The sequence below is a fragment of the Amblyomma mixtum genome, chromosome 10, assembly GCF_055824585.1.
Source record: "Amblyomma mixtum isolate Tamu chromosome 10, ASM5582458v1, whole genome shotgun sequence".
Lineage (NCBI taxonomy): Eukaryota > Metazoa > Arthropoda > Arachnida > Ixodida > Ixodidae > Amblyomma > Amblyomma mixtum.
Window position 1 is genome coordinate 138,652,631 of NC_143021.1, and position 23,697 is coordinate 138,676,327.

At 48.4% G+C, this 23,697-nt stretch overlaps 1 protein-coding gene across 2 annotated transcripts in view; it reads right to left on the reverse strand.

The window, feature by feature from the left end:
* The window catches only part of LOC149327080 (uncharacterized), a 59,942-nt gene extending 44,605 nt beyond the window's left edge, over positions 1 to 15,337 (reverse strand). For both annotated transcript variants that reach the window (XR_016286592.1, XM_089565133.1), the window contains exons 1-2: positions 15,201 to 15,337; positions 4,536 to 4,678 (exon numbers count right to left, since the gene is read on the reverse strand). The gene's annotated coding sequence lies outside the window, so the exon portion shown is untranslated. The remainder of the gene's footprint in view (positions 1 to 4,535; positions 4,679 to 15,200) is intronic.
* Positions 15,338 to 23,697: the final 8,360 nt, after the last annotated feature.

Consider the following 23,697-nt stretch of genomic DNA (forward strand, 5'->3'; position numbering starts at 1 on the left):
TCTCGTCGCCTTAGCTCGGGCAGATTTGGCGACCCGGATTGGAACACTCAACCCCCTCCTCCTCCCCGGCTCTGCCGCCCTTCCGACCGGCGGGACCCGTTTCTGAACGCTCAGCCTCACGGTGCTCCGGTGGCCGCGTTAGAGCCAGTCAGCCTGCCGAAATTTTGGCAATATAGCCCCCGCGCCTTGCTTCTGCAGGTTGAGGCGCATTTCCAACTGCGATGTGACACAAGCAAGGACACCAAGTTCCTCCACCTTGTGTCGTCCCTGCCTGCTGACATCGCGGGTGGTGGTGGTGAAAACTTTTAATTGCTGAAATAGAGTTTGGGAGCCACAGAGTAGCCCCGCTACATGGTCGGCGTCCCTAGTCCGGGACACCACATGACAATGCCCCGTCTCTCGCCCGTTTCACCAAAGCCCTTTGGGACTCAAGCGAGGAGCAGTTGAGGAGGGCAGTCTCCCATGCCTCTCTGGAAGGGGCAGGGGAAGGGGGGAGATGGGGATTTTGAGTGCATGCTCACACCACGTGGAAGATATCACAGGTCTCCCCACAGTGCGGGCATCGCCCATCCGTGTTAGGATTGTATTGCTTTAAGATAGCAGGACACTAGAGTACCTGTCTGCAGGCGCCTTAAAGTTCGCTCCTCCGTCTTACTCAGCCCCTTTGCAGGGGCCGGGAAAAGGCGGTGGATGTCGCTATAATGCGTTATAATTTCCCTGAATCGCAGCAGCGGCTGGTTAGTCTCCGAGCCAGAAGAGCTGGGATGAGGAGCCCGGTGAGTAAGCGCTCGGGCAGCCGCGCCAGCGGCCTCATTACCTCGTAAGCCCTGGTGGCCAGGAGCCCAAATGATTCTTTTGGGTGTTGGATCAGTGGCAGTCCGTCTTAGAATACAAGCAGCGAAGGGGGAGATCTCCCCTGCCAAGTAATGATCACATGCTTTTCGGGAGTTCGTAATGATGATTCTCGAATTGCCGTGGGCGGCAGCAAGCGCTATCGCTACTTCCTCGGCTCGCATTGAATTCGGGGCCCGAAAAGAGAGTCCATGAACGTGCATTTCCTGGTGAACGACAGCGGCCGTGTAAAAGCCCGTGGGCGATGGCGCTGCTACGTCTGCATAATATACACCGGCTCGGGAGCAGTGTTGTCTCTCAAGAGCCCGAGCCCGCGCTTGTCGCCTGTTTTCGTGCATGTCGGTGTCCATGTTACGGGGAAGCTGGGAGACCCAGAGTATATGGCGCCACAGTACTGGCATACGCTCCGCCTCCTCTGGAGTGCAGTCGTGTTGGATGTGTAAGCGGTTTAGTAGGCGGCGCCCAGGGGCCGTCTGCATGAGCCGCGTGTATTGGTTCACGAGGTGGGCCTCCCGCAGCTCCTGGTAGGAGTTTAGCACCCCCAATGCCTTGAGTTTGGCATTAGAGGTAGCCACCGGGAGATCCAGGGCTCGCTTAGTTGGCTTGCGGATGATGACGTCTATCTATTCGCGCCTCGTCTTGCTTAGTAGTGCGGAGATATGGCACGGCTAGAGGATCCGGCTAGCCACGAAGGCATAGACGAGCCGAAGCGCGTCCCTGCCCCGCAGACCGCCCCGCCTGTTGGAAACGCGGCGGATCATGCGCCCTACCTGTTCGCCTACTCTTTTTAGTTTCACAATGGTGGAGTCCGGTCTGAGTCTGAGGAGTTAGTGGACGTCCCCAGCTGGTCTTTCGTCCATAAATAAACACAGTTGATAGTCAGCGCTCGTCTTGTGGCTGTCCCGCCTTTTTGCGCTGTTCACCAGTATGAATGCATACCAACTCGCCCAGGTCTCAGCTTTACTACAGAAACTTCGGTCGAGAACTGCTCGCTGTGTGCCTCGCAATGAAGCATTTTCGCCACTTCCTGGAGAGTGGGGCTTTCACGTTATCACGGACCATAAGCCCTTGACGTTTCCCTTCAAGAGGAAGGAACCGCAGCAGCTACTCTGCACGCCAGATCCGCCAACGGCTGCCGTAGCCCACCGGGGAATGAATGGTGATGTGCTATCTTTTCTGGTCCCAAATTCAACACCAGCGGAGGAAGTCGCAATAGCTCTCGCTGCCGCAGATCCAAAATCGAGAATAGTTATCACAGACTCTCGCCGGGCCTGTGAACATTATCTTGCAGGCGAAATATACCCTCTTGCCTCCCAAATTCTAAGACGCGCTCCCGCCGATCCAACTCGCACAAAAGTGATCTGGGCTCCTGGACACCAGGGTCTACGAGGCAATGAGGCCGCTGATGCGGCCGCCCGAGCGTTCACACACCGGGCTCCTCATCCTAGCACTCCTGGCTCAGAAGTTCATAAACCGCTTCTGCAGTTCCGCGAAATCCTAATTCATTATTACGACAGCCACCGTCTCTACCCAGTACCTGCCAAGGAGCTGAGTAAGGCGGAGGAGCGAACTCTGCGGCGCCTGCAGACAGGAACTCTTCTCTGTCCTGCCATAGCAAAACACTTCGATCCGAACACAGATGGGCGCTGCCCGCACTGTGGAGAGATCTGCGATATCTTTCACATGGTGTGGGCATGTACTGAGAATCCTCACCTTCCCCCTTCCCCCACCCTGACCCGAGAGGCATGGGAGACTGCCCTCCTCAACTGCTCCACACTGGCGTCTCAAAGAGCTCTAGTAAAGCGGGCGCGAGACGGGGCCTCGTCGTGCGGTGTCCCTGACTAAGGATACCGACTATGTAGCAGGGTTTTTTGAGCCTCAAACTCTCTTTGCATATTAAAGTTTTTCACCACCACCACCAACTATGTTTTATCTCCGTGTTTAGAGCGCGTCTCAGTCACGTCCATAGCCCAGAAAATGCTGCTGTTGATGCACTTCCCCGTGTTAGTGCAATGGCGCCATAATCTCGAGTAAACAGGGAGGAGCTATCGGCTGCACAGCGCAACGATCCAGAGCTGCATCGTCTTCGCTCATCATCCACGTCCCTTTCCTTCGCCGACTCTCCATTGCCCTTTTACTCCCATTTCATTACTTGCGAGACATCCACTGGCGTCTTGTGCCCCTACGTACCTTTGGCTTTCCGTCGCACCATTTTTGATAAACTTCACAGCCTGGGCCACGCTGGTAGTCGCGCGACACAAAAGCTGGTCACATCTCGTTTCCTTTGGCCACGCATCAATGCCGACGTCCGCCACTGCGCACGAAGATGCCTTCACTGCCAGCGCGTCAAAGTTCTCCGGCATAACGCCATGCCTGTTTCTCCTTTTTCGGCAGCCTGACGCACGGTTTTCCGACGTTCACATAGGCATTGTTTTACCGCTCCCGTTATCACGGGGGGCCTCTTGTCTACTCACATCGGTGGATCGTTTCAGCCGCTGGCCCGAGGAGTTGCCCACTGCTGACACTACAGCCGAGACCGTTGCTTCGGCCTTCATGGCTGGCTGGCTGGATCTCTCGGTTCGGCTGTCCGTCTGTCGTCATTACCACCGCCAGTATCAGTCGACCCTGTTTACTGCCCTTGCCAATATTCTGGGCGTCCGCCGCATTCATACGACCGCCTACCACCTACGATGGCATGCTGGAACGTATGCATCGACAACTGAAGGCTGCCCTTACCACTTCTCACCCAAGGGAACGCTGGTCGAACCGCCTTCCCCGCGTCTTCTTGGGCATTCTCTCGGCACTGAAGGCTGACCTCGGCAGCTCTTCTGCTAAGCTAGTCTACGTTGTTCCCTTGTGTCTCCCTGGGGAATTCTTTCCTTCCTCTCCTCCGTTAATCCATTACGCATCCGCCTACATCTGAGACCTACGCCACACATTTCGCCACATTACTCTAGCCCCCTCTGTCACCGCGTGGTGTCACCATATCCCCAATGTGCTCGATGATCATGGACTGAAAGGGCACTTAATTTACCCATGTGACGGGTATCAGCACGATGCAATGTAGAACATACAAATTTCATTCAAGGAAATAATTACTCATTAGCGTCTACCCGAGTGCAGCGACAGGTGCGGCTTGATCCCTTGACTGAAAATTGCTCCATCATATGGAATTTATCGGGGTACCAAATCGACAGCCCATGGAAAGCGGGGCACCCACTTTGAGCACCCGACCCGGACGAAATTTTCATCTCCTGCTAAAGGTTGGCGAAAGTAGCGTAGCTCTTCTTTTGAGACCATGAGTTCATGCTAACGTGAGGGCCGGGGTAGAGTAATTAGCTGAATTACTTTTTCGATTAGAACTTGGAGTAATATAGCGTCATATAGAAAATTTCGTTTGGGCAAAGTGCATATTCATCGCTGTTGATGTAGTATGCCCTTGCCCTAGAATTTTACCGCAGGCCAGCTGGTGAAAAGAGACTACTGAAAAGGCGGGGGTCTCAGCCATGAGGACATGCGGGAGGACAATAGGTCATTTTTATTTGCATCTGCGATCTTCAGTTTCACCCGTGAAGCTCTCAGGAGCCCATCGTATGCACGGTTTGCAAGTTGCGAGGCTCTACGTGACAAGGCTTGTAAGCGCACTTCCCGTGCACCCAGGCAGCGCGGAGTACAGAACCTACCTTGACGAACCAGGAACGCTTTGGCTTTTGGTGCTCGGCGGTGCTTTTCTTGGTCGTGCTGTCAGACGCGGCAAAGGCAGGGTCCTTGTACGGAGCACTCTCCAACCGTGGCCAAATACGCACGTAAACCTTGAGCGCAGCGCCTGTAAAGGAATTAAGTGCTTCTCATTCACAGCATGTCAAGAAAGTAGGCAGCAACACACGCATGCGAGATGCCAGATACACATTTCAAGAGACAGATGACAACGATAAAAGTCGCCCATTTCATCTTGAGATACTTTCTCAGAAGGAAGTTATAACTTTTGTATTATACGGGAGTTTCCGTGAAAAGAAACGGTTGTATGTGTGGACGTTGTCGCTAGAAAGTTAAAAGGACGTGGTAAGTTTCAACAAATAAAAGGCGAATTTAGACTTGTCGAACAAATATAAAAGTGCATGGTAGAGAGAAAGTGTGGTAGATGGTTCTTTGCGATCACAAAATGAACAAGGGAGGGGAAAACCTCAGGTTGCTGGAGCCAACGTTTCGACAAGGGGACTTGTCTTCGTCTGGGCAAAGCGTTCATCATTGGCAGGGATTAAATAGGGCCTTCGCTCCGAGGAGGAAGGCCCCGGGGGTGGGGAAGGAAAGTGGTGTGAGAGGGGATGCGTGTCAGGAAGGGGAGGGAGGTGAATCTTGATTCGTTAAGCTGAAATAGTGAAAAAACATATATCCCGGGGGTGTGTAATGAACAAAGGCTTTGAAGGGGCTGCGACGGGGCGTTGGCGCTGTATTGACCTGAAAAACTCAGATAAGAGGATTAGTCAGCGTGGTACAGGGAAATGAGAACAAGGCAAACAAAATAGGCTGACTCTGGAAGGAGAAAGAAAACGGGGGGGGGGGGGGGGGGGCATTTCCAAGGAAGATGACGGAACAAGGTAAGCCTCTCCCGCTTCTTTCATTGGCACATGTAGCGTTGATAGGTGATAGTCAATACAAGCACATCCACAATCACTTTTCTCCCGGAGAACATGCACCATACATTAGGTTTCAGAGCGGCGCCAAAACCAATGACATAAGGAAACTGATAGCCGCAGCACCACAGAACATCGCGCACTTCGTCATTCACTGTGGGACTAATGAACTGAAACACAGCAGTGCGGAACAGACCATTGAGGCCATGAATACACTGGTACACGAGGTCCATGCCAACAGACCAAACACGAAATTGCACCTGACAACCGTGCTTCCTAGGTTAGTCAACTTGCACCACAGAGACATGCCACAATCCCGCCAACTCGTAGCTCACGCACAGGACTGGTTTAAGCTCAACAATTTTTTGCTGGACATGGAACATTACCAAAAAGACGTTGAAATCATCCACCACGCTCAGATCCATCATGACCCTGAGGCACTCCTGGCCAGAGATGGACTTCACCCTAATTTTTTTGGCGTCCAAGTAATGGCAGACAACATAAAGTAGTGGCTGAGAAATACATTTACGCGGACGCTACAACCCACTAATGCTCCCTCTCCCACTCTGGCCAACACTCAACAACAGACCACCCACAAAAGCGACAACACCCAGGAACGAACATCGCTTACCCCTGCTAGGACCCAGGACACCTCCACGCAGTTCACTCCAGAGACTCGCGACGCTGGCACACAGACGGTAACCGTGGATCCCACACCAGCGGAACAGCACGTAGGAATCCCACCGAAAGTAGCCACTAAACAACAAAGCCACCACTTCACACAGACACCTACGCGATTAATGACGCACACTAGCACCCAGATTGTCACCGACGCGGACCTCGACACCGATACCTCCCCAAACAGAAGTCCCCTAAACACACAACACCCGTCAAGAGGTCCACTCGGCGCAAGCACAGATGACTTACATCTGGCAGCACCAATCGCCCCGAACCCAAAAGACGAATTTTCCTGGTCGCCAGAAAACTAGCCACTAAACAAACTAACTACCGATTCCACCTACACACTTACAAATCCTACTCGCAGCACAGGACAATACCCAAAGTACTTCGAGTTAATGTTAGGTGCTCCCTTGGTGCGCTCAGGCCTGAACTCCTCGCTCGATGGGAAAAGGTTTCAAAGGACGCATCCCTTTCATTCATAGCTATTTTAAAAGAACATTGTCAAAAGCAGTTAAATTCCCTTGATGATCAACTTAGTAAGATAGAACTAAATGCGGACGAAAGCCAGGCACTAGCAGATTTTGTAGCCAGAAAGGAACGAAAGCTGCACGATAAACAACAGGGTAAACAAATTAGAGACAAATTTCCGCTAGATACGAATACATCTGGACAGTTTAACAACCGCCCGCCAATTTTGATACAGACAAAAGATACGCCTTTTCCGCCGCAGGACACTGACAGCAACATTGTCGATATTTCCAAATCCGTAAGTGATAGCGACAAACGGATTCTGAAGCGTGGCCTTACATTTTGTCCAACTAAAAATAATTTTAACGAGTATGAACTTCACAGAGATATCACAGAATTTGCGCGAAGATTGCGAATTAAGGAATTCTTTGCCGAAAAAATCTCTGCCTCTCCCGTAAACGAGAGTAGAGTAAGCATGAAATGTTTACGGGCCTAATGTCATCTCGGTGGACACCCGAACCGCACCGTACAGGAAGGGAGGAACGCCACCACCCGTTCAGCGCGATGCCTTGCCATTTGAACGCAAGGTTTTTTGAGGAAAGGAAATGGCGCAGTAATTCTCTGTCATCTCGGTGGACACCCAAACCGCACCGTAAAGGAAGGGAGGAACGCCACCACCCGTTCGGCGCGATGCCTTGCCCTTTGAACGGAGCGCTTCTCCCCCAGATCACGTATGACAACGAAGTGTAACGTGGCATTTATGTGCTTTTTGCACGCGTTATTAGAAATCGGAAATTATAATTCCGTGCATTATCAAACCCAAAGCTCCACTGATATCTTGATAAACATTGAGAAGGCACTGGCAGCAGTTATTTTTTGTCTCGTTTGGAGACCAACCGGCACTTGCATGCCGGTCGCGTAGGAGGGCTTAGAGAGTCTCGTTAAATCTCGTTAAGTCTCGTACGGTGCCCGGATGTTCTCGTTTCAGAGCCCGGATGACTGGAATTCAGTGCCCGGATGAGTGGATTTCAGTGCCCGGATGACTGGATTTCAGTGCCCGGATGAGTGGATTTCAGTGCCCGGATGACTGGATTTCAGTGCCCGGATGACTGGAATTCAGTGCCCGGATGAGTGGATTTCAGTGCCCGGATGACTGGAATTCAGTGCCCGGATGACTGGAATTCAGTGCCCGGATGAGTGGATTTCAGTGCCCGGATGATGGCTCTCGGTCTCGGCGTGACGTCACCACACTGCCGACAACGGGAGATAAAAGCATTTCATGCTTAAAAACGAACACCCCGATTACTAACCTAGCTCTTTCCTGTAACACGTGGTCAACACGTGCTCACCCTAGTGAAGTAACCAGCCTTAATCCCATCCCTCTTAAAGCCGAAAGCACATGGACGCCGGAAGCGCAGCAGAGTCCCGAATTAGACTTGTACATTAAATCTGTCTCGAAAGAAATTATAGACCAAACAAAGCAAGCTCGAAAACGCAGAAACGTCACCCCAACGGAACTGGCTACTCTGAACCACTTAGCTTCTAGAACCGATATAGTCATTAAGCCTGCAGACAAAGGAGGTAGCATAGTTATCCTGCCGGCCGAAAAATACAAAAAAGCTTTTAGGCAACTCAACAACCCTTGTCATTATAGGAAATTAGATTCAGATCCCACTTCAGAGTTCTGCAAATTGATTCCGAACAAACTGGCAAACTTATTATCAAGGGAACTAATCAAGCAGTCCGACTACCACTTCTTAAATCCGCTAAACAAACAGGCAGGACGCTTTTACCTACTTCCCAAAATCCATAACGTTTCCGCAGAAGACTTGTTTACCGCAGATATCCCCGGTAGACCTATCGTTTCAAACAATAACACGCCCATAGAGAACTTATCAATTTTCCTGAACAACTATCTTGCAGATATTCCCACCCACCTCCCTTCCTTTGTCGAGGATACACCGCACTTTCTCCGCATAACAGAGTCTTAGAATGACGCTTCCATTATCCCAGCAGATAGCATACTTGTCACACTTGACGTCGCCGCTTTGTACATAAATATTCCCATAAATGAAGGTATCGACGCACTCTCCAAAATTCTAACTCAAAGTCCTCACCCGCACGAAACTAAAGTGTACCTCACGCTACTTGAATTGGTACTAACACTCAACTACTTTGAATTCGATTCTTCTTACTACCTTCAAGTATTTGGAACAAGCATGGGCACTCCCTTCGCACCCACATACGCGAACATTTTTATGGGGATACTAGAATCTAAACTTCTAAATTCATTTCTAAAAAAACCACTTATATACCTGCGTTACATAGACGACATTTTCATGATATGGGAGCATGGGGCTGAGACCCTGAAGACATTCGTCACACATTTCAATTCATGCCACTCCAGCATTAAATTCACCTTCAACTCCTCGAAAACGCAAGTCAATGTCCTTGACACCACTGTCCGTTTAGAAAATAGCAAGCTCAAAACCACACTTTACAGGAAGCCCACTGACCGACAACAATACTTAGATTTCACTAGCCATCATCCAAGACACTGCAAACAAGGTATATTCGTAGCACAGGCAACGAGACTAAGAAGAATATGTAGCGACGACGACGACTACCTGAAACACCTACACTCGCTAAAAAACACACTAATCACCAGAAACCATCCACAGACAACCCTCAATAATGCGTTCCAACGAGCAACCACTTTGAAACGAGATGTAGTTCTTAAAAAACGAACAAAAGCTAACAGTCAACGACCTCCTGCACTTATAACGAAATACTCAAACGCGCTTCCAAACATAACCAATATCCTGCGGAAATACCACCCCATTCTAACTCATAACGACCGTCTCAAGAAAATATTTCCCGACGCACCAAGGGTAACATACAGACGCAACACAAACCTGAAGGACATCCTGGTGCATGCTAGGCTCGGTAAGAAACCACCACCGACAGTAACTTCATGCTCTCGACCTAGATGCAAGACATGCAAACATTTACAAAGGGACACTACGGTTAAAAGTACGGCAAACGATTTCAGTTTCGATATAAAGACTAGTTATGACTGCACATCGTCCAATATTATCTACATGCTCCAGTGCTCCTTCTGCCAGAAACAATATATCGGGGAAACCGGGCAAACAATGAGTGCCAGATTAAACGGGCACCAGACTGACACAACATGGAATGAACAGAAGGCAGTGTCGACCCATTTTAATAAACGCCATCACAAATTCGACGAACTCAAATTGTTCATTCTTCAGTCAGGCTTCAAATCGACTAGAGACAGAAAATACAGAGAAGCATTCCTAATCCACAAATTTAAAACACTGCAACCAACAGGGATTAACACGGCTAGAGGAAACCTGGAATCTCTCAGGTACATTGCAGGGTTAGCATAATTTTAAATTAACAAATGTCTTGCACGTGCTCAGACCATTTCCTAGAACCTCGCATAAGTATATTATCTTTTCAGGAGGACACAGGGGCGGGATGGGGGGCACGGGCGTGGAGGTAGACAGGGACAAGGGCTTGTCCCTGTCTGCTTCTATGTCCGTGTCTTTTGTTGCGCCCCTGTGTCCTCCTGAAAAGTTATGAACCAACACGCCCAAATACAAGTACTTCTGAGTATACTATCGCTCTTTGCACCCTTCCCATGTCATATCTTCTACCACATTTCCGGCCTTCTCACCCGCTCCCTTTGTTAACCTTTTTTTTTCTCCTAAACCCCTACTACCAGTTCTCGGAAACCATGACATTCCTGTTACCCCCTCTGCCCCCACCTTTTGGATTTCTCTGAACTCGAGCCATTTCCCCCCCCTGCCTTTTCCTTCCTTGGAAATGCCCCCCCCCCCCCTTTCTTTCTCCTTCCAGGGTCAGCCTGTTTTGTTTGCCTTGTTCTCATTTCCCTGTACCACGCAGGTCCATCCAGCGCCAACCCCCCGTCGCAGCCCCTTCAAAGCCTTTGTTCATTACACAGCCCCGGGATATATGTTTTTTCACTATTTCAGCTTAACGAATCAAGATTCACCTCCCTCCCCTTCCTGACACGCATCCCCTCCCACACCACTTTCCTTCCCCACCCCCGGGGCCTTCCTCCTCGGAGCGAAGGCCCTATTTAATCCCTGCCAATGATGAACGCTTTGCCCAGACGAAGACAAGTCCCCTTGTCGAAACGTTGGCTCCAGCAACCTGAGGTTTTCCCCTCCCTTGTTCAAATATAAAAGTGGTGGTATAGGGTATGTGGTACGACGGAGTGGAGCGCTGCCGATTAGCTTAACCTGAGGTTCTTCAATGTGCACTGACATCGCTCAGTACTCATTCGTTTTTGCATGTTAACTCCATCGAAATGCGGCCACTATGGCCGATACTGGATCCGACCGGTGGTCTTGCGCCCAGCAGCTGATCGGCAAATCCCCCGTGTCGGTGCCAATGGAAGGGTAACCGTAACTCTGCTGAATGGAAGCTCTTCTTATAAAGTTATGCAAAACCATGGATAGCAGAAAACATAAAATCCAAGTGAGATGTGCAGAGCAGTCTGCTTCAAATATTTTTAACTTTGTGCGCTCCCAAGTCCGATAATATATATCTTATTCATGTAAAGGTGGGTAGCGTTTGCACGATGCAGCTAAATCTACAATCAAATATACAGCACAGATGCATATGACAAGCACTGTAATTTGATTTTCGCTTTACATTGCGTTTTCAGGGCAGTCTGAGAATTCTGCCTTGGTCTCCGATATCACTTTATTCCGAACCTCATGCTTTGCTACCAAAAAGCAAGGAGCCGGCGCCACATGCCAAGCCCACCCTATAGGGAAACTCCGAAGGAAAAAAAAACGTGCCTAAAAAAGTGAAGCTGGCAAATATTCAAAGGGAAAGGCAGTGTGCTTACTAATGTGACCTAAAGCTACGACCGATGGGGTTCCACATTCCTGCTGTTGTATCGGTCGTAGACACATGACAGTTGCAGTTGTGACGAGGGTCCCATCCCCCGTCGCACTAGTCCCCGTTCTCAAAAAACAAACTGATCAACATCCGCCCCCCGGTTCTCTCCACAATAAAAGGAGCTAGAGTGAGCAGCAGGAAGCGAGTTCTTTCCGTCGGACGCTCATTCTTTCAAACCCTGGGTGTGCTATCTCTTCACGCTAGCGTCCGTCTGTCAGGAACATAGCGGAGACCATGTAGTTTGCTTGCGTGTTGTGGCATAGACGTTTACCTCATTTCCTCTGCCAGCCCAAGGCAATCGTGTGAACGCCAGTAGGCGACGCGTGCGAGCCACCAGGCAGCGGAGAAGGGCGCACCTGCCTGTCCTCCCCTTTCTGGATGCAACGACGACGCTACTACGGCCGCGCCCTGGCGCTCACGTAAGGAATAGGGAAGATAACACTGCATGCTTGTGAGGAGAGCAAGCGATTGACACCCCCAGACGTAATCGCCGAGGGATTTTAAATGCGCTTATTGCGTTTTAAAAGACCACGGCCCGCCACACGTGAGTCGTAGGAAAACTGACGACGACGCTTGGCTTGGTGGCTTTGTTCTTGCTCAGACACCTTCCCGCGGGCTGCGCACAGTGTGGTCTCCATAGGGTGCACGAAAGCATGTTGTATGCGGGACGCAGTAGGTTAAACACCAGGTTCCCCGCGAGGTGCAACCGGGCTTTCACTGGTAGAAACGATGCTCACTCGGAAAACGGTGGAAACGAAAAGTATTCTGCTCAATCACTCGCACATAAAACAAGACCGCAGGCGCTTTCATACCATATTTACTGCCATCGAAGTTTGTGACTGGCAAAAAGGGAAAAGGCTTGGCGTGTCATGCAAACGAAATTTCTGCAAGTTCCGGCTGTCTACGAATCATAAAACATTCGCTTTGATTTCACTGTTGTGAGCTGGCTGTACAATTTCGACATCATAGCGAGGTGGCACTTCTGGTTGGCGTCATGATCAACAGACTTGACGTGACAACCTTTTTGCGCAAGCGTTCGGCAGATGTACGTTACTTGAAATTTCATGCGTAATGCTTATTTATCATTCTCGGCAAAAAAAAAGTTACAGATAACTGCGGCAACCCACTCTGCTTCTCATTGACACTCTTTGCTTCTTTTTACTTTTCTTTGATACTCTTCTCCCCGCTTTTCCTCCCTTTGTTTCTCTTTGATACTGTTTGCCCCTCTCTTTACTTTAAGACTTTGCCACATTCCACAGTTCGTTCTTGCACTGCTTGTGTTTATTTACTTGTTTTTTGTACTCACTTTAGCTATCTTTGTTGCTTTTGACATTGTCGTTGACATTGTTGGCATATCAATGCACAAATTAATTACAATTATTTTCTATCAGTTAATCTTCTTTATTGATTTTGTTATTGACTGAAATCACATTTCGTCATTTTCTATAATTATTCACCTTAATTTTTCCAGTAATTAATTTCAATACAATTACATCCCTTCACCTGAATTGCACAGTTTGGTTTTCAAATTTGGCGCCCACGCTGCTTTCCCGTCCACCCACTATATTCCACTCCAGCTTATTCAACTGTCCAATGGTTTTTGTTCATAATTAAGTCGGTGAATAAAATTTTGTGTTCGATGAATTAACACGCATCAAACATATTTTAATACATTTCAAACGTTATTTTCATTCCTTTGCCTATTTTTCCAGTATTTTGCAGTTCACGATTCTTTCCCGTCTTGTACGTATATCGATGTCCGTGCTATTGCGATGGTTTGCGACATTTTTGGCTGTAATTAGGTGATCAAGCTACTGATACCAAATGCTTTGCGCATCATCCTCACATCGTCTATCGATTGCAACCATTCGTTTGATCTACCTATTCTGAGAATGACACAATTACTGCGGACACGTTTTGGTGACACGACCTCGCCGCATAGCCTAGTAATGCTAACGCATTAATAACGCCAGAACTGAAATTTTTGATGTCCCTCTTAAGGGTCAACAGGGTCAAATGTTTTAAACCCAAAAAGTTTTAGCTCAACTGAAACAATTATTTTTTTACACGCACACTAAACACTCGGCAACACGCCGTGGCGTAGTGCTCGAGATGGATTTGGACCTGGACAACTCAATACTCGGGCGTTTATCTCTACCAAAATGTTACCGCCACTACAAAGAATCGAACCGATAATGAGACAAACACCCGAAATCCGTAGCCATGAGCCCCCTTTGACATGTTTGCAGGAAGTTAACTGCAAAACAGTGAAGAATTTGATCACGAAGAAAGTGTGGGCGACCTGAGGAAAGACGAACCACCCCACGAGTTAGAACTGAAAATCTGGAGAAAAATGGATCACATCTTTGAGCCGTAATGCTCAGCAAGGACTGCGTGATGTCAGTGGTATGTTCATGTGTTCTAAGGGATTTTCCCAGCTTTTTGTGCTTACGCGGTCACGAGACTTGTAAGCCTGGGCTCTTGGTCGCAGTAAATCACCAAAATTCAGAGGGGGGGGGGGGCACTCTGTTGGCCTAAAGTGCGGCGAGGCGATAGCCTTAAGCACAGTGTTGCTGCTTGTGTCACTGATGTGTGGTTAAGATGTTCAGCCTCGCTTCTAAGAGTGGAACGCGACAGCGTCTTGCAACGCAGCCAGGGAGTCCACAAAATGCCATCGCCCATTCGGCTCTATGCCTTGCTCGACGGTAAATTGGTGTTTGAGGAGAGGAAATGTATCTCTCTCGCATCTCTCGGTGGACACTTGAACCTCGCCGTAAGGGAAGGGAGGAAGATGGAAGTGAACCAAGACGCCGTATTAACTAGACGCGCCTTTGTTCATTCGAAACCATCGAGCTGACATGGCGGAGTGGTTAGCGTGCTCATCTTGCACACCGGAGACCTCGGTTCAAATCCCAACTCGACCAATTACCTACTCGGTTTTATTTATGTGTTCTGACTACAAAGGTTAATTAGGGTATTGGTCTTTACCATTGTTCTAATGCCATCCATCATTTCCTGTCACTCACCTATCAAGTGATAGCTCTCTCTAGAATGTTCGACACAATGTCTATGAAACGTCTAGAAACATCTAATCATTAACGATGGTTAATGATAGTTAAGCATGACTTGCACATTTCGTGATACTAGTTAATGAATGGTTAGTAAAGTTAACGTGACCTTAACTAGTACACTTATAAATTAGTGTTAGTTAAGGTACAGGCGCAGTGCACAGTCCCACATGCCACTTCTTAACTACTACTAATTACCAATTAGTCGTTATTAAGTACAATGATATAGTCATGAAATTTCTTTATATCATGCTCCGATGTGTTTCGATTGCACCCAATTAAGTATCGATTGGCTGTTGAGTGGCATATGCCCATATAAGGCATGCATCCGAAACACGGACACATTTGCTAAGACGTCTTGGTCACGACAGTGTGAAGCATTAAAGGCTTTCGCCTTAATATTATTCCCGACCGAGTCATCTTCCATGATATGACTGCTTTCTCATTCGTTAGGAAAGAAAACGTGGCGCAACAAATTTTGCGTCGTTCTAATGCCACAGCTGCCCTTTCAGCGGCTGAAGAAAATACTACTACTCACTCGCCGTCGCATATGTCGTTTCGGCCACAGAGCTCACGCGCTCTGCTTGCAGTCCTCGCTGTGGTCGGCTGGACGACAGCAAGGAGGTTTGAGTAGCCCAGCGCGACCACTGGTTTCCCGGATCCTGATGCAGGACGACAGTTCAGTTTCCGCAGCAACGTTTCACACCTGGCTGAAGCAAAAGCACCTCATTAGCCTCATGTACAAGCGACCAGGAACAACAGCTCCCCAAAACTCAATATATTTACACATGAAATATGTGCATATGCATGGTCACAACAGCGACTACGAGGCTAATAGATGGCCCGAAAGGAATAGCGTCAGTTAAGGCGGGAAGCATTGTGCTCAAGAAAGAACTCCTATACTTCTCAACCATCCCGGGGGGCGCTGAGTCATCCCGAGACTACTGAGAGCGCCTTGCCTCCTGCCCCTATCACAGGCACCATATTGGCCGTCTGGGCAGTATCCTCATCAGACATGAGGCGAATGCTGTAGCGTTCGTGAATGGCGCCGCTTCGGCCGGAGAATGTCTAATATACAGTCAACGCTGCAATCTTCCTTTTCAGTGACGTTGTCCCATTTTTGCAGGGTTAGTACAGTTACCCCTGGTGCAGCTGATCTCTGTGCCTCGTGCTTGGACGCTGCTAAAACTAATGCCAAATACTTGCATTAAAGTAGCCCTCGTAGAAATAACAGCGTCCCTTCTCTTAAGAGGCTGCGACCCCTTTGGCTTACTGGAGGTCGCCAGCTTACATTGCGAAAGGAGCACTTCACTTTCGCGATGAAACCTTAGATAGACAGCTCTGTCCTCTTGGCAGAGAGCAATGACTACTGCACTGCGTGGTTTTGAAAAGGCACGCTAACAGTACTCGTGTACATGCCTAACAGTTATAGCCCCTGTTGGCGCTTATTAGACTTCATAACAAGAGAGAATTGGCATACCATCGTCCCTGAAAAATATTCTGTGCCAAGGCTTTCTGATGGAAACGGAATGAGACTTGAAGAGCCGCCAATTTATTTTGTTATCGCGACTCACAGCGAGCAAACGAAAGTGATTTCAACGTGAAGGGAAGGGATGGAGCTTCGAAGATACCTTCATAGATACTAGATACCTCAACCGTGACCCTGGCCGCGTATGATCGAGGGGTGCGCAAGGCACGGAGCACTCAGCAGCAATGATGGCCGGGGCTGCCCGATCAATGCACCAAGCTCACCTTATGAGCACGAGGTCACGGAACAAAGCCGAACGCGGTCTTTTTTGTGGCCATCGCATAGGTTTGTTGTTGATGTTATTAGCCTAGCAAAAGATGGCACATGCTACACTTGAGGATAGGTCAGGATCGAGGGCTAATATGTACACAGCAAGCGCGTGCCGGAGCTCTTTTTTGCGCCTGCTGTCGCGTGCGCATGCGAGAAATACGACGATGAAAGTGTGTCATGAACATAACCTGAAATTCGGCAAGAAAATGACGGCAGAAAATGCATGCTTTGCTTACATGTGTGCTGAGGCAGTCAAGAAAAGCTACAGAGAATGCTTACTACATAGAAATCAGTGCGAAAGTGCGAATTTATTCTACGTACAAGACGGCAATAGGAGTGCAGTGCCGTCAGTGGTGGTGGTGAAAACATCATTTGCCTGCTTAGTGGTGCATTCCCACTCGTCTAAATATCGGAGGAAGCTGAAAAGTTTCTCTATTTCTTCAGACTTGGCACGGAGAGCAGCTGCAGGGAATCTTGAAATCACGATGTCTACAACTTTCATCAGTTCTACAAAAGCACAAGTTGAATCATTGTTACCATGCCTTCGCTTAAGCTCTTCTTTATACATAAAAAAGGACTCGGTGAACATCATCGGATAAATTGGGATTGGCATAATTTGCCATCATTTTTTTCAAAATCTCCTACTCTTACAACCGACTTTTGGACGTTCGGCATTGCTTTTAGGATAACGTTGCTTGTCTGATCACGCTTTCATGCAGCTTCGATGTGGTCTATCAATGCTGTTCTGCCAAATGCCGCGAAGCGCTGCCGCAGAAAGTTGTCTCTGACATTCCTAATGAAGTGCAAAAATTTTGAAATAAGATACAAATGCCGCTGGATAATAATGGGATAATGCACAGCTTTGCAAACAACTTGATCTAGCTCTCCTGACACACAGAAAAGGCACCAGATTGACCGGTTTCAGCTTGCAGTATTAGTTGTGACGAACATACGGGGCGAAGAATTTGCAGCCAATCTCACGTACTGAAATATAGTTTTTGCGAGGACGCTTTAATTAACTTTTGCCCTTAGATGCAACGGCGGCAAGAATGTTGGGTCACTTCTCTGAAAAAGTGGAAAACGACCAAGGCATGGTCCGCGAAAGGAAAGCTTCCACTTTCCATCGAAACCCTCGAAAATAGACGAGTCAGTTAACATGGCCGTACTGATCATAAGGAACATAAATAAGTTCAACAAGGAGAAAAACGAGCGTGCTCTCAAAAACGGAGGTAGCCTAAAGGCAGTCAAGAGGAAACTAGCCATAGGTAAAGAAAAAAACACATGTGTGAGCGAAGAAACATAGAGCGAAATGTCATTAGCAATGTGGAGAAGATAGTTAAAATAGCCGAAGTGTTCTGCACAACTCTATACTTCAGCCAGTGTATCAGAACGTTAATGAGAAAGGCAGTAGCGCAGAGCAGTGGGACATCCCGCCAGTAACGAAAGAAGTAAGGAAAGCCTTAGCAGCAGTGCAAAGGGGGAAAACAGCTGATGAGGATCAGGTAACAGCAGATTTGTTGAAGGACGGAGGAGAGATTGTGCTAGAAAAACTAGCCACCCTCTATACTTAATACCTTATAATAATAATAATAATAATAATAATAATAATAATAATAATAATAATAATAATAATAATAATAGTTTATTTTTCCTCTTTTACAGAGGAAAGGAGCAGCCACGAAAAAGCTGCTTCAGAGAGCAGCTTGACGGGCGAACCATAACCTCAGGCGAACCAGAAGCTTCGAAGAATGCTATTATTAAATTAGCTCATAAGAAAGGACATGTCAAAGACTTGAAAAATTACAGACCGATCAGCACGAGGCTATCCTGAAAGCCATGACAGACCTATAGGTCGACCAGCGAATGTGCAGTTACATAAGGACTTTCCTGCAAAACCGAACGGCATGCATGTGCGTAGACAACCCTTTGTACACGCCGCTGATCATTGGCGAACATAAGCACCCCGCAAAGCTTCGTGCTGTCATCTTTCATTTTTTAACGCAGTACTATTCCGCTCGCGCGGAATCTGCAGCACATTCCCCATCTTGGTCACACCTTGCACACGGATATAATCCTGTGGACTACGTATGGATCAGACGCGCAAATCGAAGACACACTAGAAACAGCCGCAACGGCAATGCAGGAAGAGGTCACCCGGGGAGCCAACAGCTGCTCACCGTAAGAATCGGAACTTCTCTTGATCCCGTACAGGGCAGAACGTACCACACTCCTGTCAATCTGAGCACAGGGCAGAGAGGCCCCACAGGTGCGAGTCACTCGCATCCTGGGCCCCTACCTCCGAGAAAATGGAAGAAATACTTAAACCATCATGCGTTGAATGAGCACGCTTGCAGCCACTACGCGGCAAATACGTCGAGTAATAGGTAAAGCACACGGACTAAGGGAAACGGCTACGCTGCGAATGGTACAATGGACACGCTGCGAGTGGATACGCTATGAGTAGTGAACTGTATTCTACGCTATATCTGAAACTCAGTGTAACCGAAGCCCAAGCAAGAAACTGTATAACCAGACAAGCTACTAAGTCACCACTCTGTCTGCCCAAAACCATCAACAACGAACACCTGGCAGAGTTAGATGTGCTTCCACATAACTGCAGCGTAAAAAATGACGAGAACAAAGGAGGAAACACCTACGACACGGACAAACGATGCATTCACAACTTATTTTATTTCGCCGGCAATGGGAAATATAAAGGTTCCGCCGCGAATGCGCGCGCAGGAAAGTCCACGTGCCACCATCAACAAAAAACATGGTCACATCGTGAGATACATCTTATCGTGTTGCAGAGAGAAGGTCACATTCGACTTTATAGAAATTAATAGAACGATCGCTTACGCAAAAAATCGCCCTTTTTCTTTACATGGTAAGCTTCCAGCAGTTCACGCGCAGTTTGATCTTTTCTTTTGCCTAGAATCCTTGCACCTTCAAAATGCGGCGAACAATCTCGGCAAGACCTGCAATGTTTTACCAAGTTGACATCTTCATCATTCTCTAAATTTCTTTTATGCTCCCTCAATCGATCGTTGACACATCTGCCAGACTGGCCGACATAGGATTTTCCGTATGACAGTGGAATTTCATATACCACTCCTGACTGGACTGTACATGGGGCTTTGTATCCTTATTCCCACATCCAGCTTTAGCAGCCTCCTTACCGGAGATACGAGGGCATAGTTGGCCGAGCTTTTTCGAAGCCGAAGAAACGAGTGGCACCCCAAACCTGTTCGCTACTTTTTTCAAGTTATGCGAGACTATGTGCATGTAGGGAGAAACTTGCGGACGCACAGTGCGCTCAACTTCCCTCGTCTTCGTGGACGTCGCGCTCTGCTTTACCTTTTTCAGGAGGGTCTCGGCAATAGCCGTCACGATCGACTAAGGGTAGCCCGAGTCCAATATTCTTGCCAATTGGGCGTCAAAGCTGGTATGCATTTTATGTTCCCATGATATCTCTAGTGCAGATTCTAGGCATAAGCTCACAATGCTTCTTTTAATTATTTCAGAGTGTGCAGAATCGCATGGTAAAAGTCGTTTCTGCTCACGTGGAGAGTACCGCCAACACATGTGATCCCCACCGAACTTGAAACGAATATCTAAAAACTGTAGCAAATTCTCGTTTGGAACTTCGCAAGTGAAGGTCAGTCCCTTTCCATGCTCTTTAAAAGCGTCCAAAATCTTGTCAACAATAGCGCAGTAGTGGAAAGGGCTCTGCTTATCCAATCAGATAAAAAAATCGTTAACATATTGGTACACTTTTGCGACCTCGTCCGTTTGAAAACAGTTGCTAAAATCTGGTCAATACTGGCTAAAAAAATATCACATAAAATGGGTGCAACGCGCGACCCAATGCATATTCTTTTGGTTTGTAAGTAGTGCTGGCTGGTAAAAGCGATAAATGTTTCTTGAAGGTAAAGTCCTGAAAGTGTTAGAAAATTGTCAACAGACATACCAGCCGAATCCTGGAAAGGGACGACGCCACTCTTGTCAATGCACTGTTTCAGTGACGCGAACAAAGCCTGGTGGGGTATCGATTTAAACAAATCTTCCACATCCACAGAGAATGCGAAGCCAATGCGGCGGTTGGTTTTTAGAAAATCAACAACTTCTCTAGAATTCTTTATATGAACAGGGTCACCCGCAAAAGTGAGCACTCGCAATGATCTCCGCAGGAACCGACTAACAAGCACCTGCCACGTACCGTTTTCACTAACAATAGTTCGAAACGGTATATCTGGGTTGTGCGTCTTGGCACTGAAAAACGCTTTCAAAGCATTCCCTTTACAATCAGTAATCTGCTTGGACAGCTTATCGTTTCCCACTTCTTTGCAAAGGTTGACCACTTTATTTTTTGCAGTGGTGGGACGGCCTTTCTTCAGGGTAAAGTTTTTTTCCGCTGGCTGAAGGGCTTTTTCGCGGAAAATACCGTCCGGTAAAACAACAAACCCTCCATTTTTGTCACCCTGGAGAAGAGAGAGCCCGTTATCCTGAATTCCTCTGAAAAGTACTTTTTCCCTCTTTTTCTTTCTGTAGCGTCTCTTTGAACGCGGATCGAGAGGTTCCGGGTGCAGCGTCCATGGGATGCCGGTGTTGCTGGCGCTTGGCTTAGGCTCAACCGAGACGGATGAGGGGTGCTTTGTGGAGGAATTCGAACCGGGGTCCGATTTCTATAAGCAAGGAACACAGTTTGCCACTCACCTGGGTTGTAGTCCAACGGGTTAATGGTCTCTTCATCCATGGGCTCTTCAATGAATGTTGGGAAGTGAGGAACGCGTTGTGCCGGTGAGGCTCGCCGCGATGAGGCGAGGCTTAGCGCAGCGGCGTGGCTGCCAGAAACGTTTTCACCGAGTATAGTTCACCGTGATGACCGGGCACATCCAAACGATGGTAGCGGTTATGATCCGTGTACCTTCCTGGCTCCGTTGAGGACCTTGCTGGGTTCTAGAAATGATTTAGTTTGGCACAAGAGCCAGCAGTTGGCGCAGCCGATACGATACGCGTTCGCTCACTCGGGCCCCCCATCTGGTTCTTCGCTGTAGTGGAGGGCTCCGGAATAATTTTCCACCAACTGTGGATATTTAACGTCCAGTGTAATCGCTCAGCACAATGCCGTTTTGGGTTTCGGCTGCATCGAAGCGCAGCCACCGCTGCTCGTTTCGAACCCTGGAACTCCTACTCCTGCCGAGCGCCCAAGATACTGAGCCACCACCGCGGGGAGTAAAAACTGAAAAAATGAAAATTGCTTTTGAGGAAGGCAATGACAGAGTAACAGTCTCACATATCTCGGTGGACACCCGAACCGCACTGTAAGGGAAGGGATAAAGGGGGAGTGAAAGAAGAAAGCAAGACAAATTGGAAGACGCTTAAGCTTCGCCTTAACGAGTGGAACGCGACAGTGTATTGCACCGCTGCCGGGAGTCTACGGAACGCCATAACCCGTTCAGCGCGACGCCGTGTCCTTTGGAAACAGCTTTGAACACAATTCATTTTTGAGGACAGGAAATTACTGAGTATATACCTCATCTCGGTAGACACCCGAACCACGCCTTAAGGAAAGCGAGATAGGTGGGAGTAAAACGACAGAGAGAGATAGAGAAAGCAGTGCCGTAATGAAGGAAACAAAAATTCAAGGGGGGAGGGGGGGGGCGGCACTTTTTTGACCGAGAGTGGGGTGAGGCGAAAGCCTTAATCGCGTTGTTGCTGCTTGTGGCACTGATGTGTTAAGATGTTAAGCTTCGCCTCTGAGTATGAAACGCGACAGCGTCTTTCAACGCTGCCAGCGAGTCCATAGAACGCCGTGCCAGTTCGGTTCTACGCCTTACTCGTCGGTAATTTAGTTTTTGAGGAAGGAAATGTATGTGTCTCGCATACCTCGGCGGACATCTGAACCTCGCCATAACGGGAAGGGAGAAAGATGGGAGTGAACAAGGACACCGTATTCCCTAGACGTGCCTTTGTTCATTCCAAACCATCCAGCTGGCATGGCGGAGTGGTTAGCATGCTCGTCTCGCACTCCGGAGACCGTGGATCGATTGCCGAACTCGACCAAATTCCTACTCGGTTTTATTTATTTATCTGGCGAGACTAGGCTAATTGGATAATTAAGCAATGAACGAAACTGATTCCCACTTACTTAGCGCATCACTATACGATCCCTTTAATAGGTTGCATGGTTAGTAGCCAAAGTACAATGAGCCCCGTTTGAAATTCGCGCACTGTGACGTCACGGCCGTTTAGACTAAATGAAAAGCGCGACATTTCTGTCGACAAATCCTGCTTACAACGATGAGGCATTAAGGTCTTCCGCCTTAAAAGATAAGAGGGAAGAGTAAAGAACAGACGTGGTGGTGCAAAAAATTCAGGGGGCACTTTGTTGACCTAAAGTGCGGTGAGGAGAAAGCCTTAACCGGAGTGTTGCTGCTTGTGTCACTGATGTGTGGTTAAGACGTTAAGCTTCGAGTGGAACGCGACAGCGTCTTGCAACGCTGCCAGGTAGACCACAGAACGCCATGGCCCGTTCGGTTCTGCACGGTAAATTGGTTTTTCAGGAAAGGAAATGTATCTGTCTCCTATATCTCGGTGGACATCTGAAGCTCGCCGTACGCTAGACGCGCCTTTGTTCATTTCAAACCATCGAGCTTGCATGGCGGAGTGGTTAGAGTGATCGTCTCGCACTCCCTATATTATCGCGAACCTATGGCTGAGAAATGAGCGGATGTATCGGAAGGTTTTTTATCCAGGGTTAATGTCTGATAGGTTCTGCAGAATGGCGTCGTGTGCCACGTTATCGAAGGCTTTGTTGAAGTCCAGGCCGAGTACATAACGGCAGGCGAGATAGAGTCATCGCCTTTTCGGCTAGGGCGCAGAGGGACCCCGCAAGGATCGGTACTGTCCCCGTTTCTCTTCAATCTCTCTCTCATAAAACTTCCACCCAGACTAGAGGCCATACACGGGCTGCGAAACACATTCTATGCAGACGACATCACCCTCTGGACCACCAGCGGGAGCGACGGTCAGATAGAGGAAACGTGCAACGCGCGTTAGATACTATCGCGGAGCTGGCAGGTCAAGCAGGTCTAACATGCTCACACTCAAAATCGGAGCTACTGGTCATCAGAGACAACCCCAGAGGTGCCGGTGCCAGGCGAAAAGCGCTCCCACTCCCTATTAACGTGTGCGTGGGGGGACTTATCAGTAAGGAAGTGCAGTCAATAAGGAT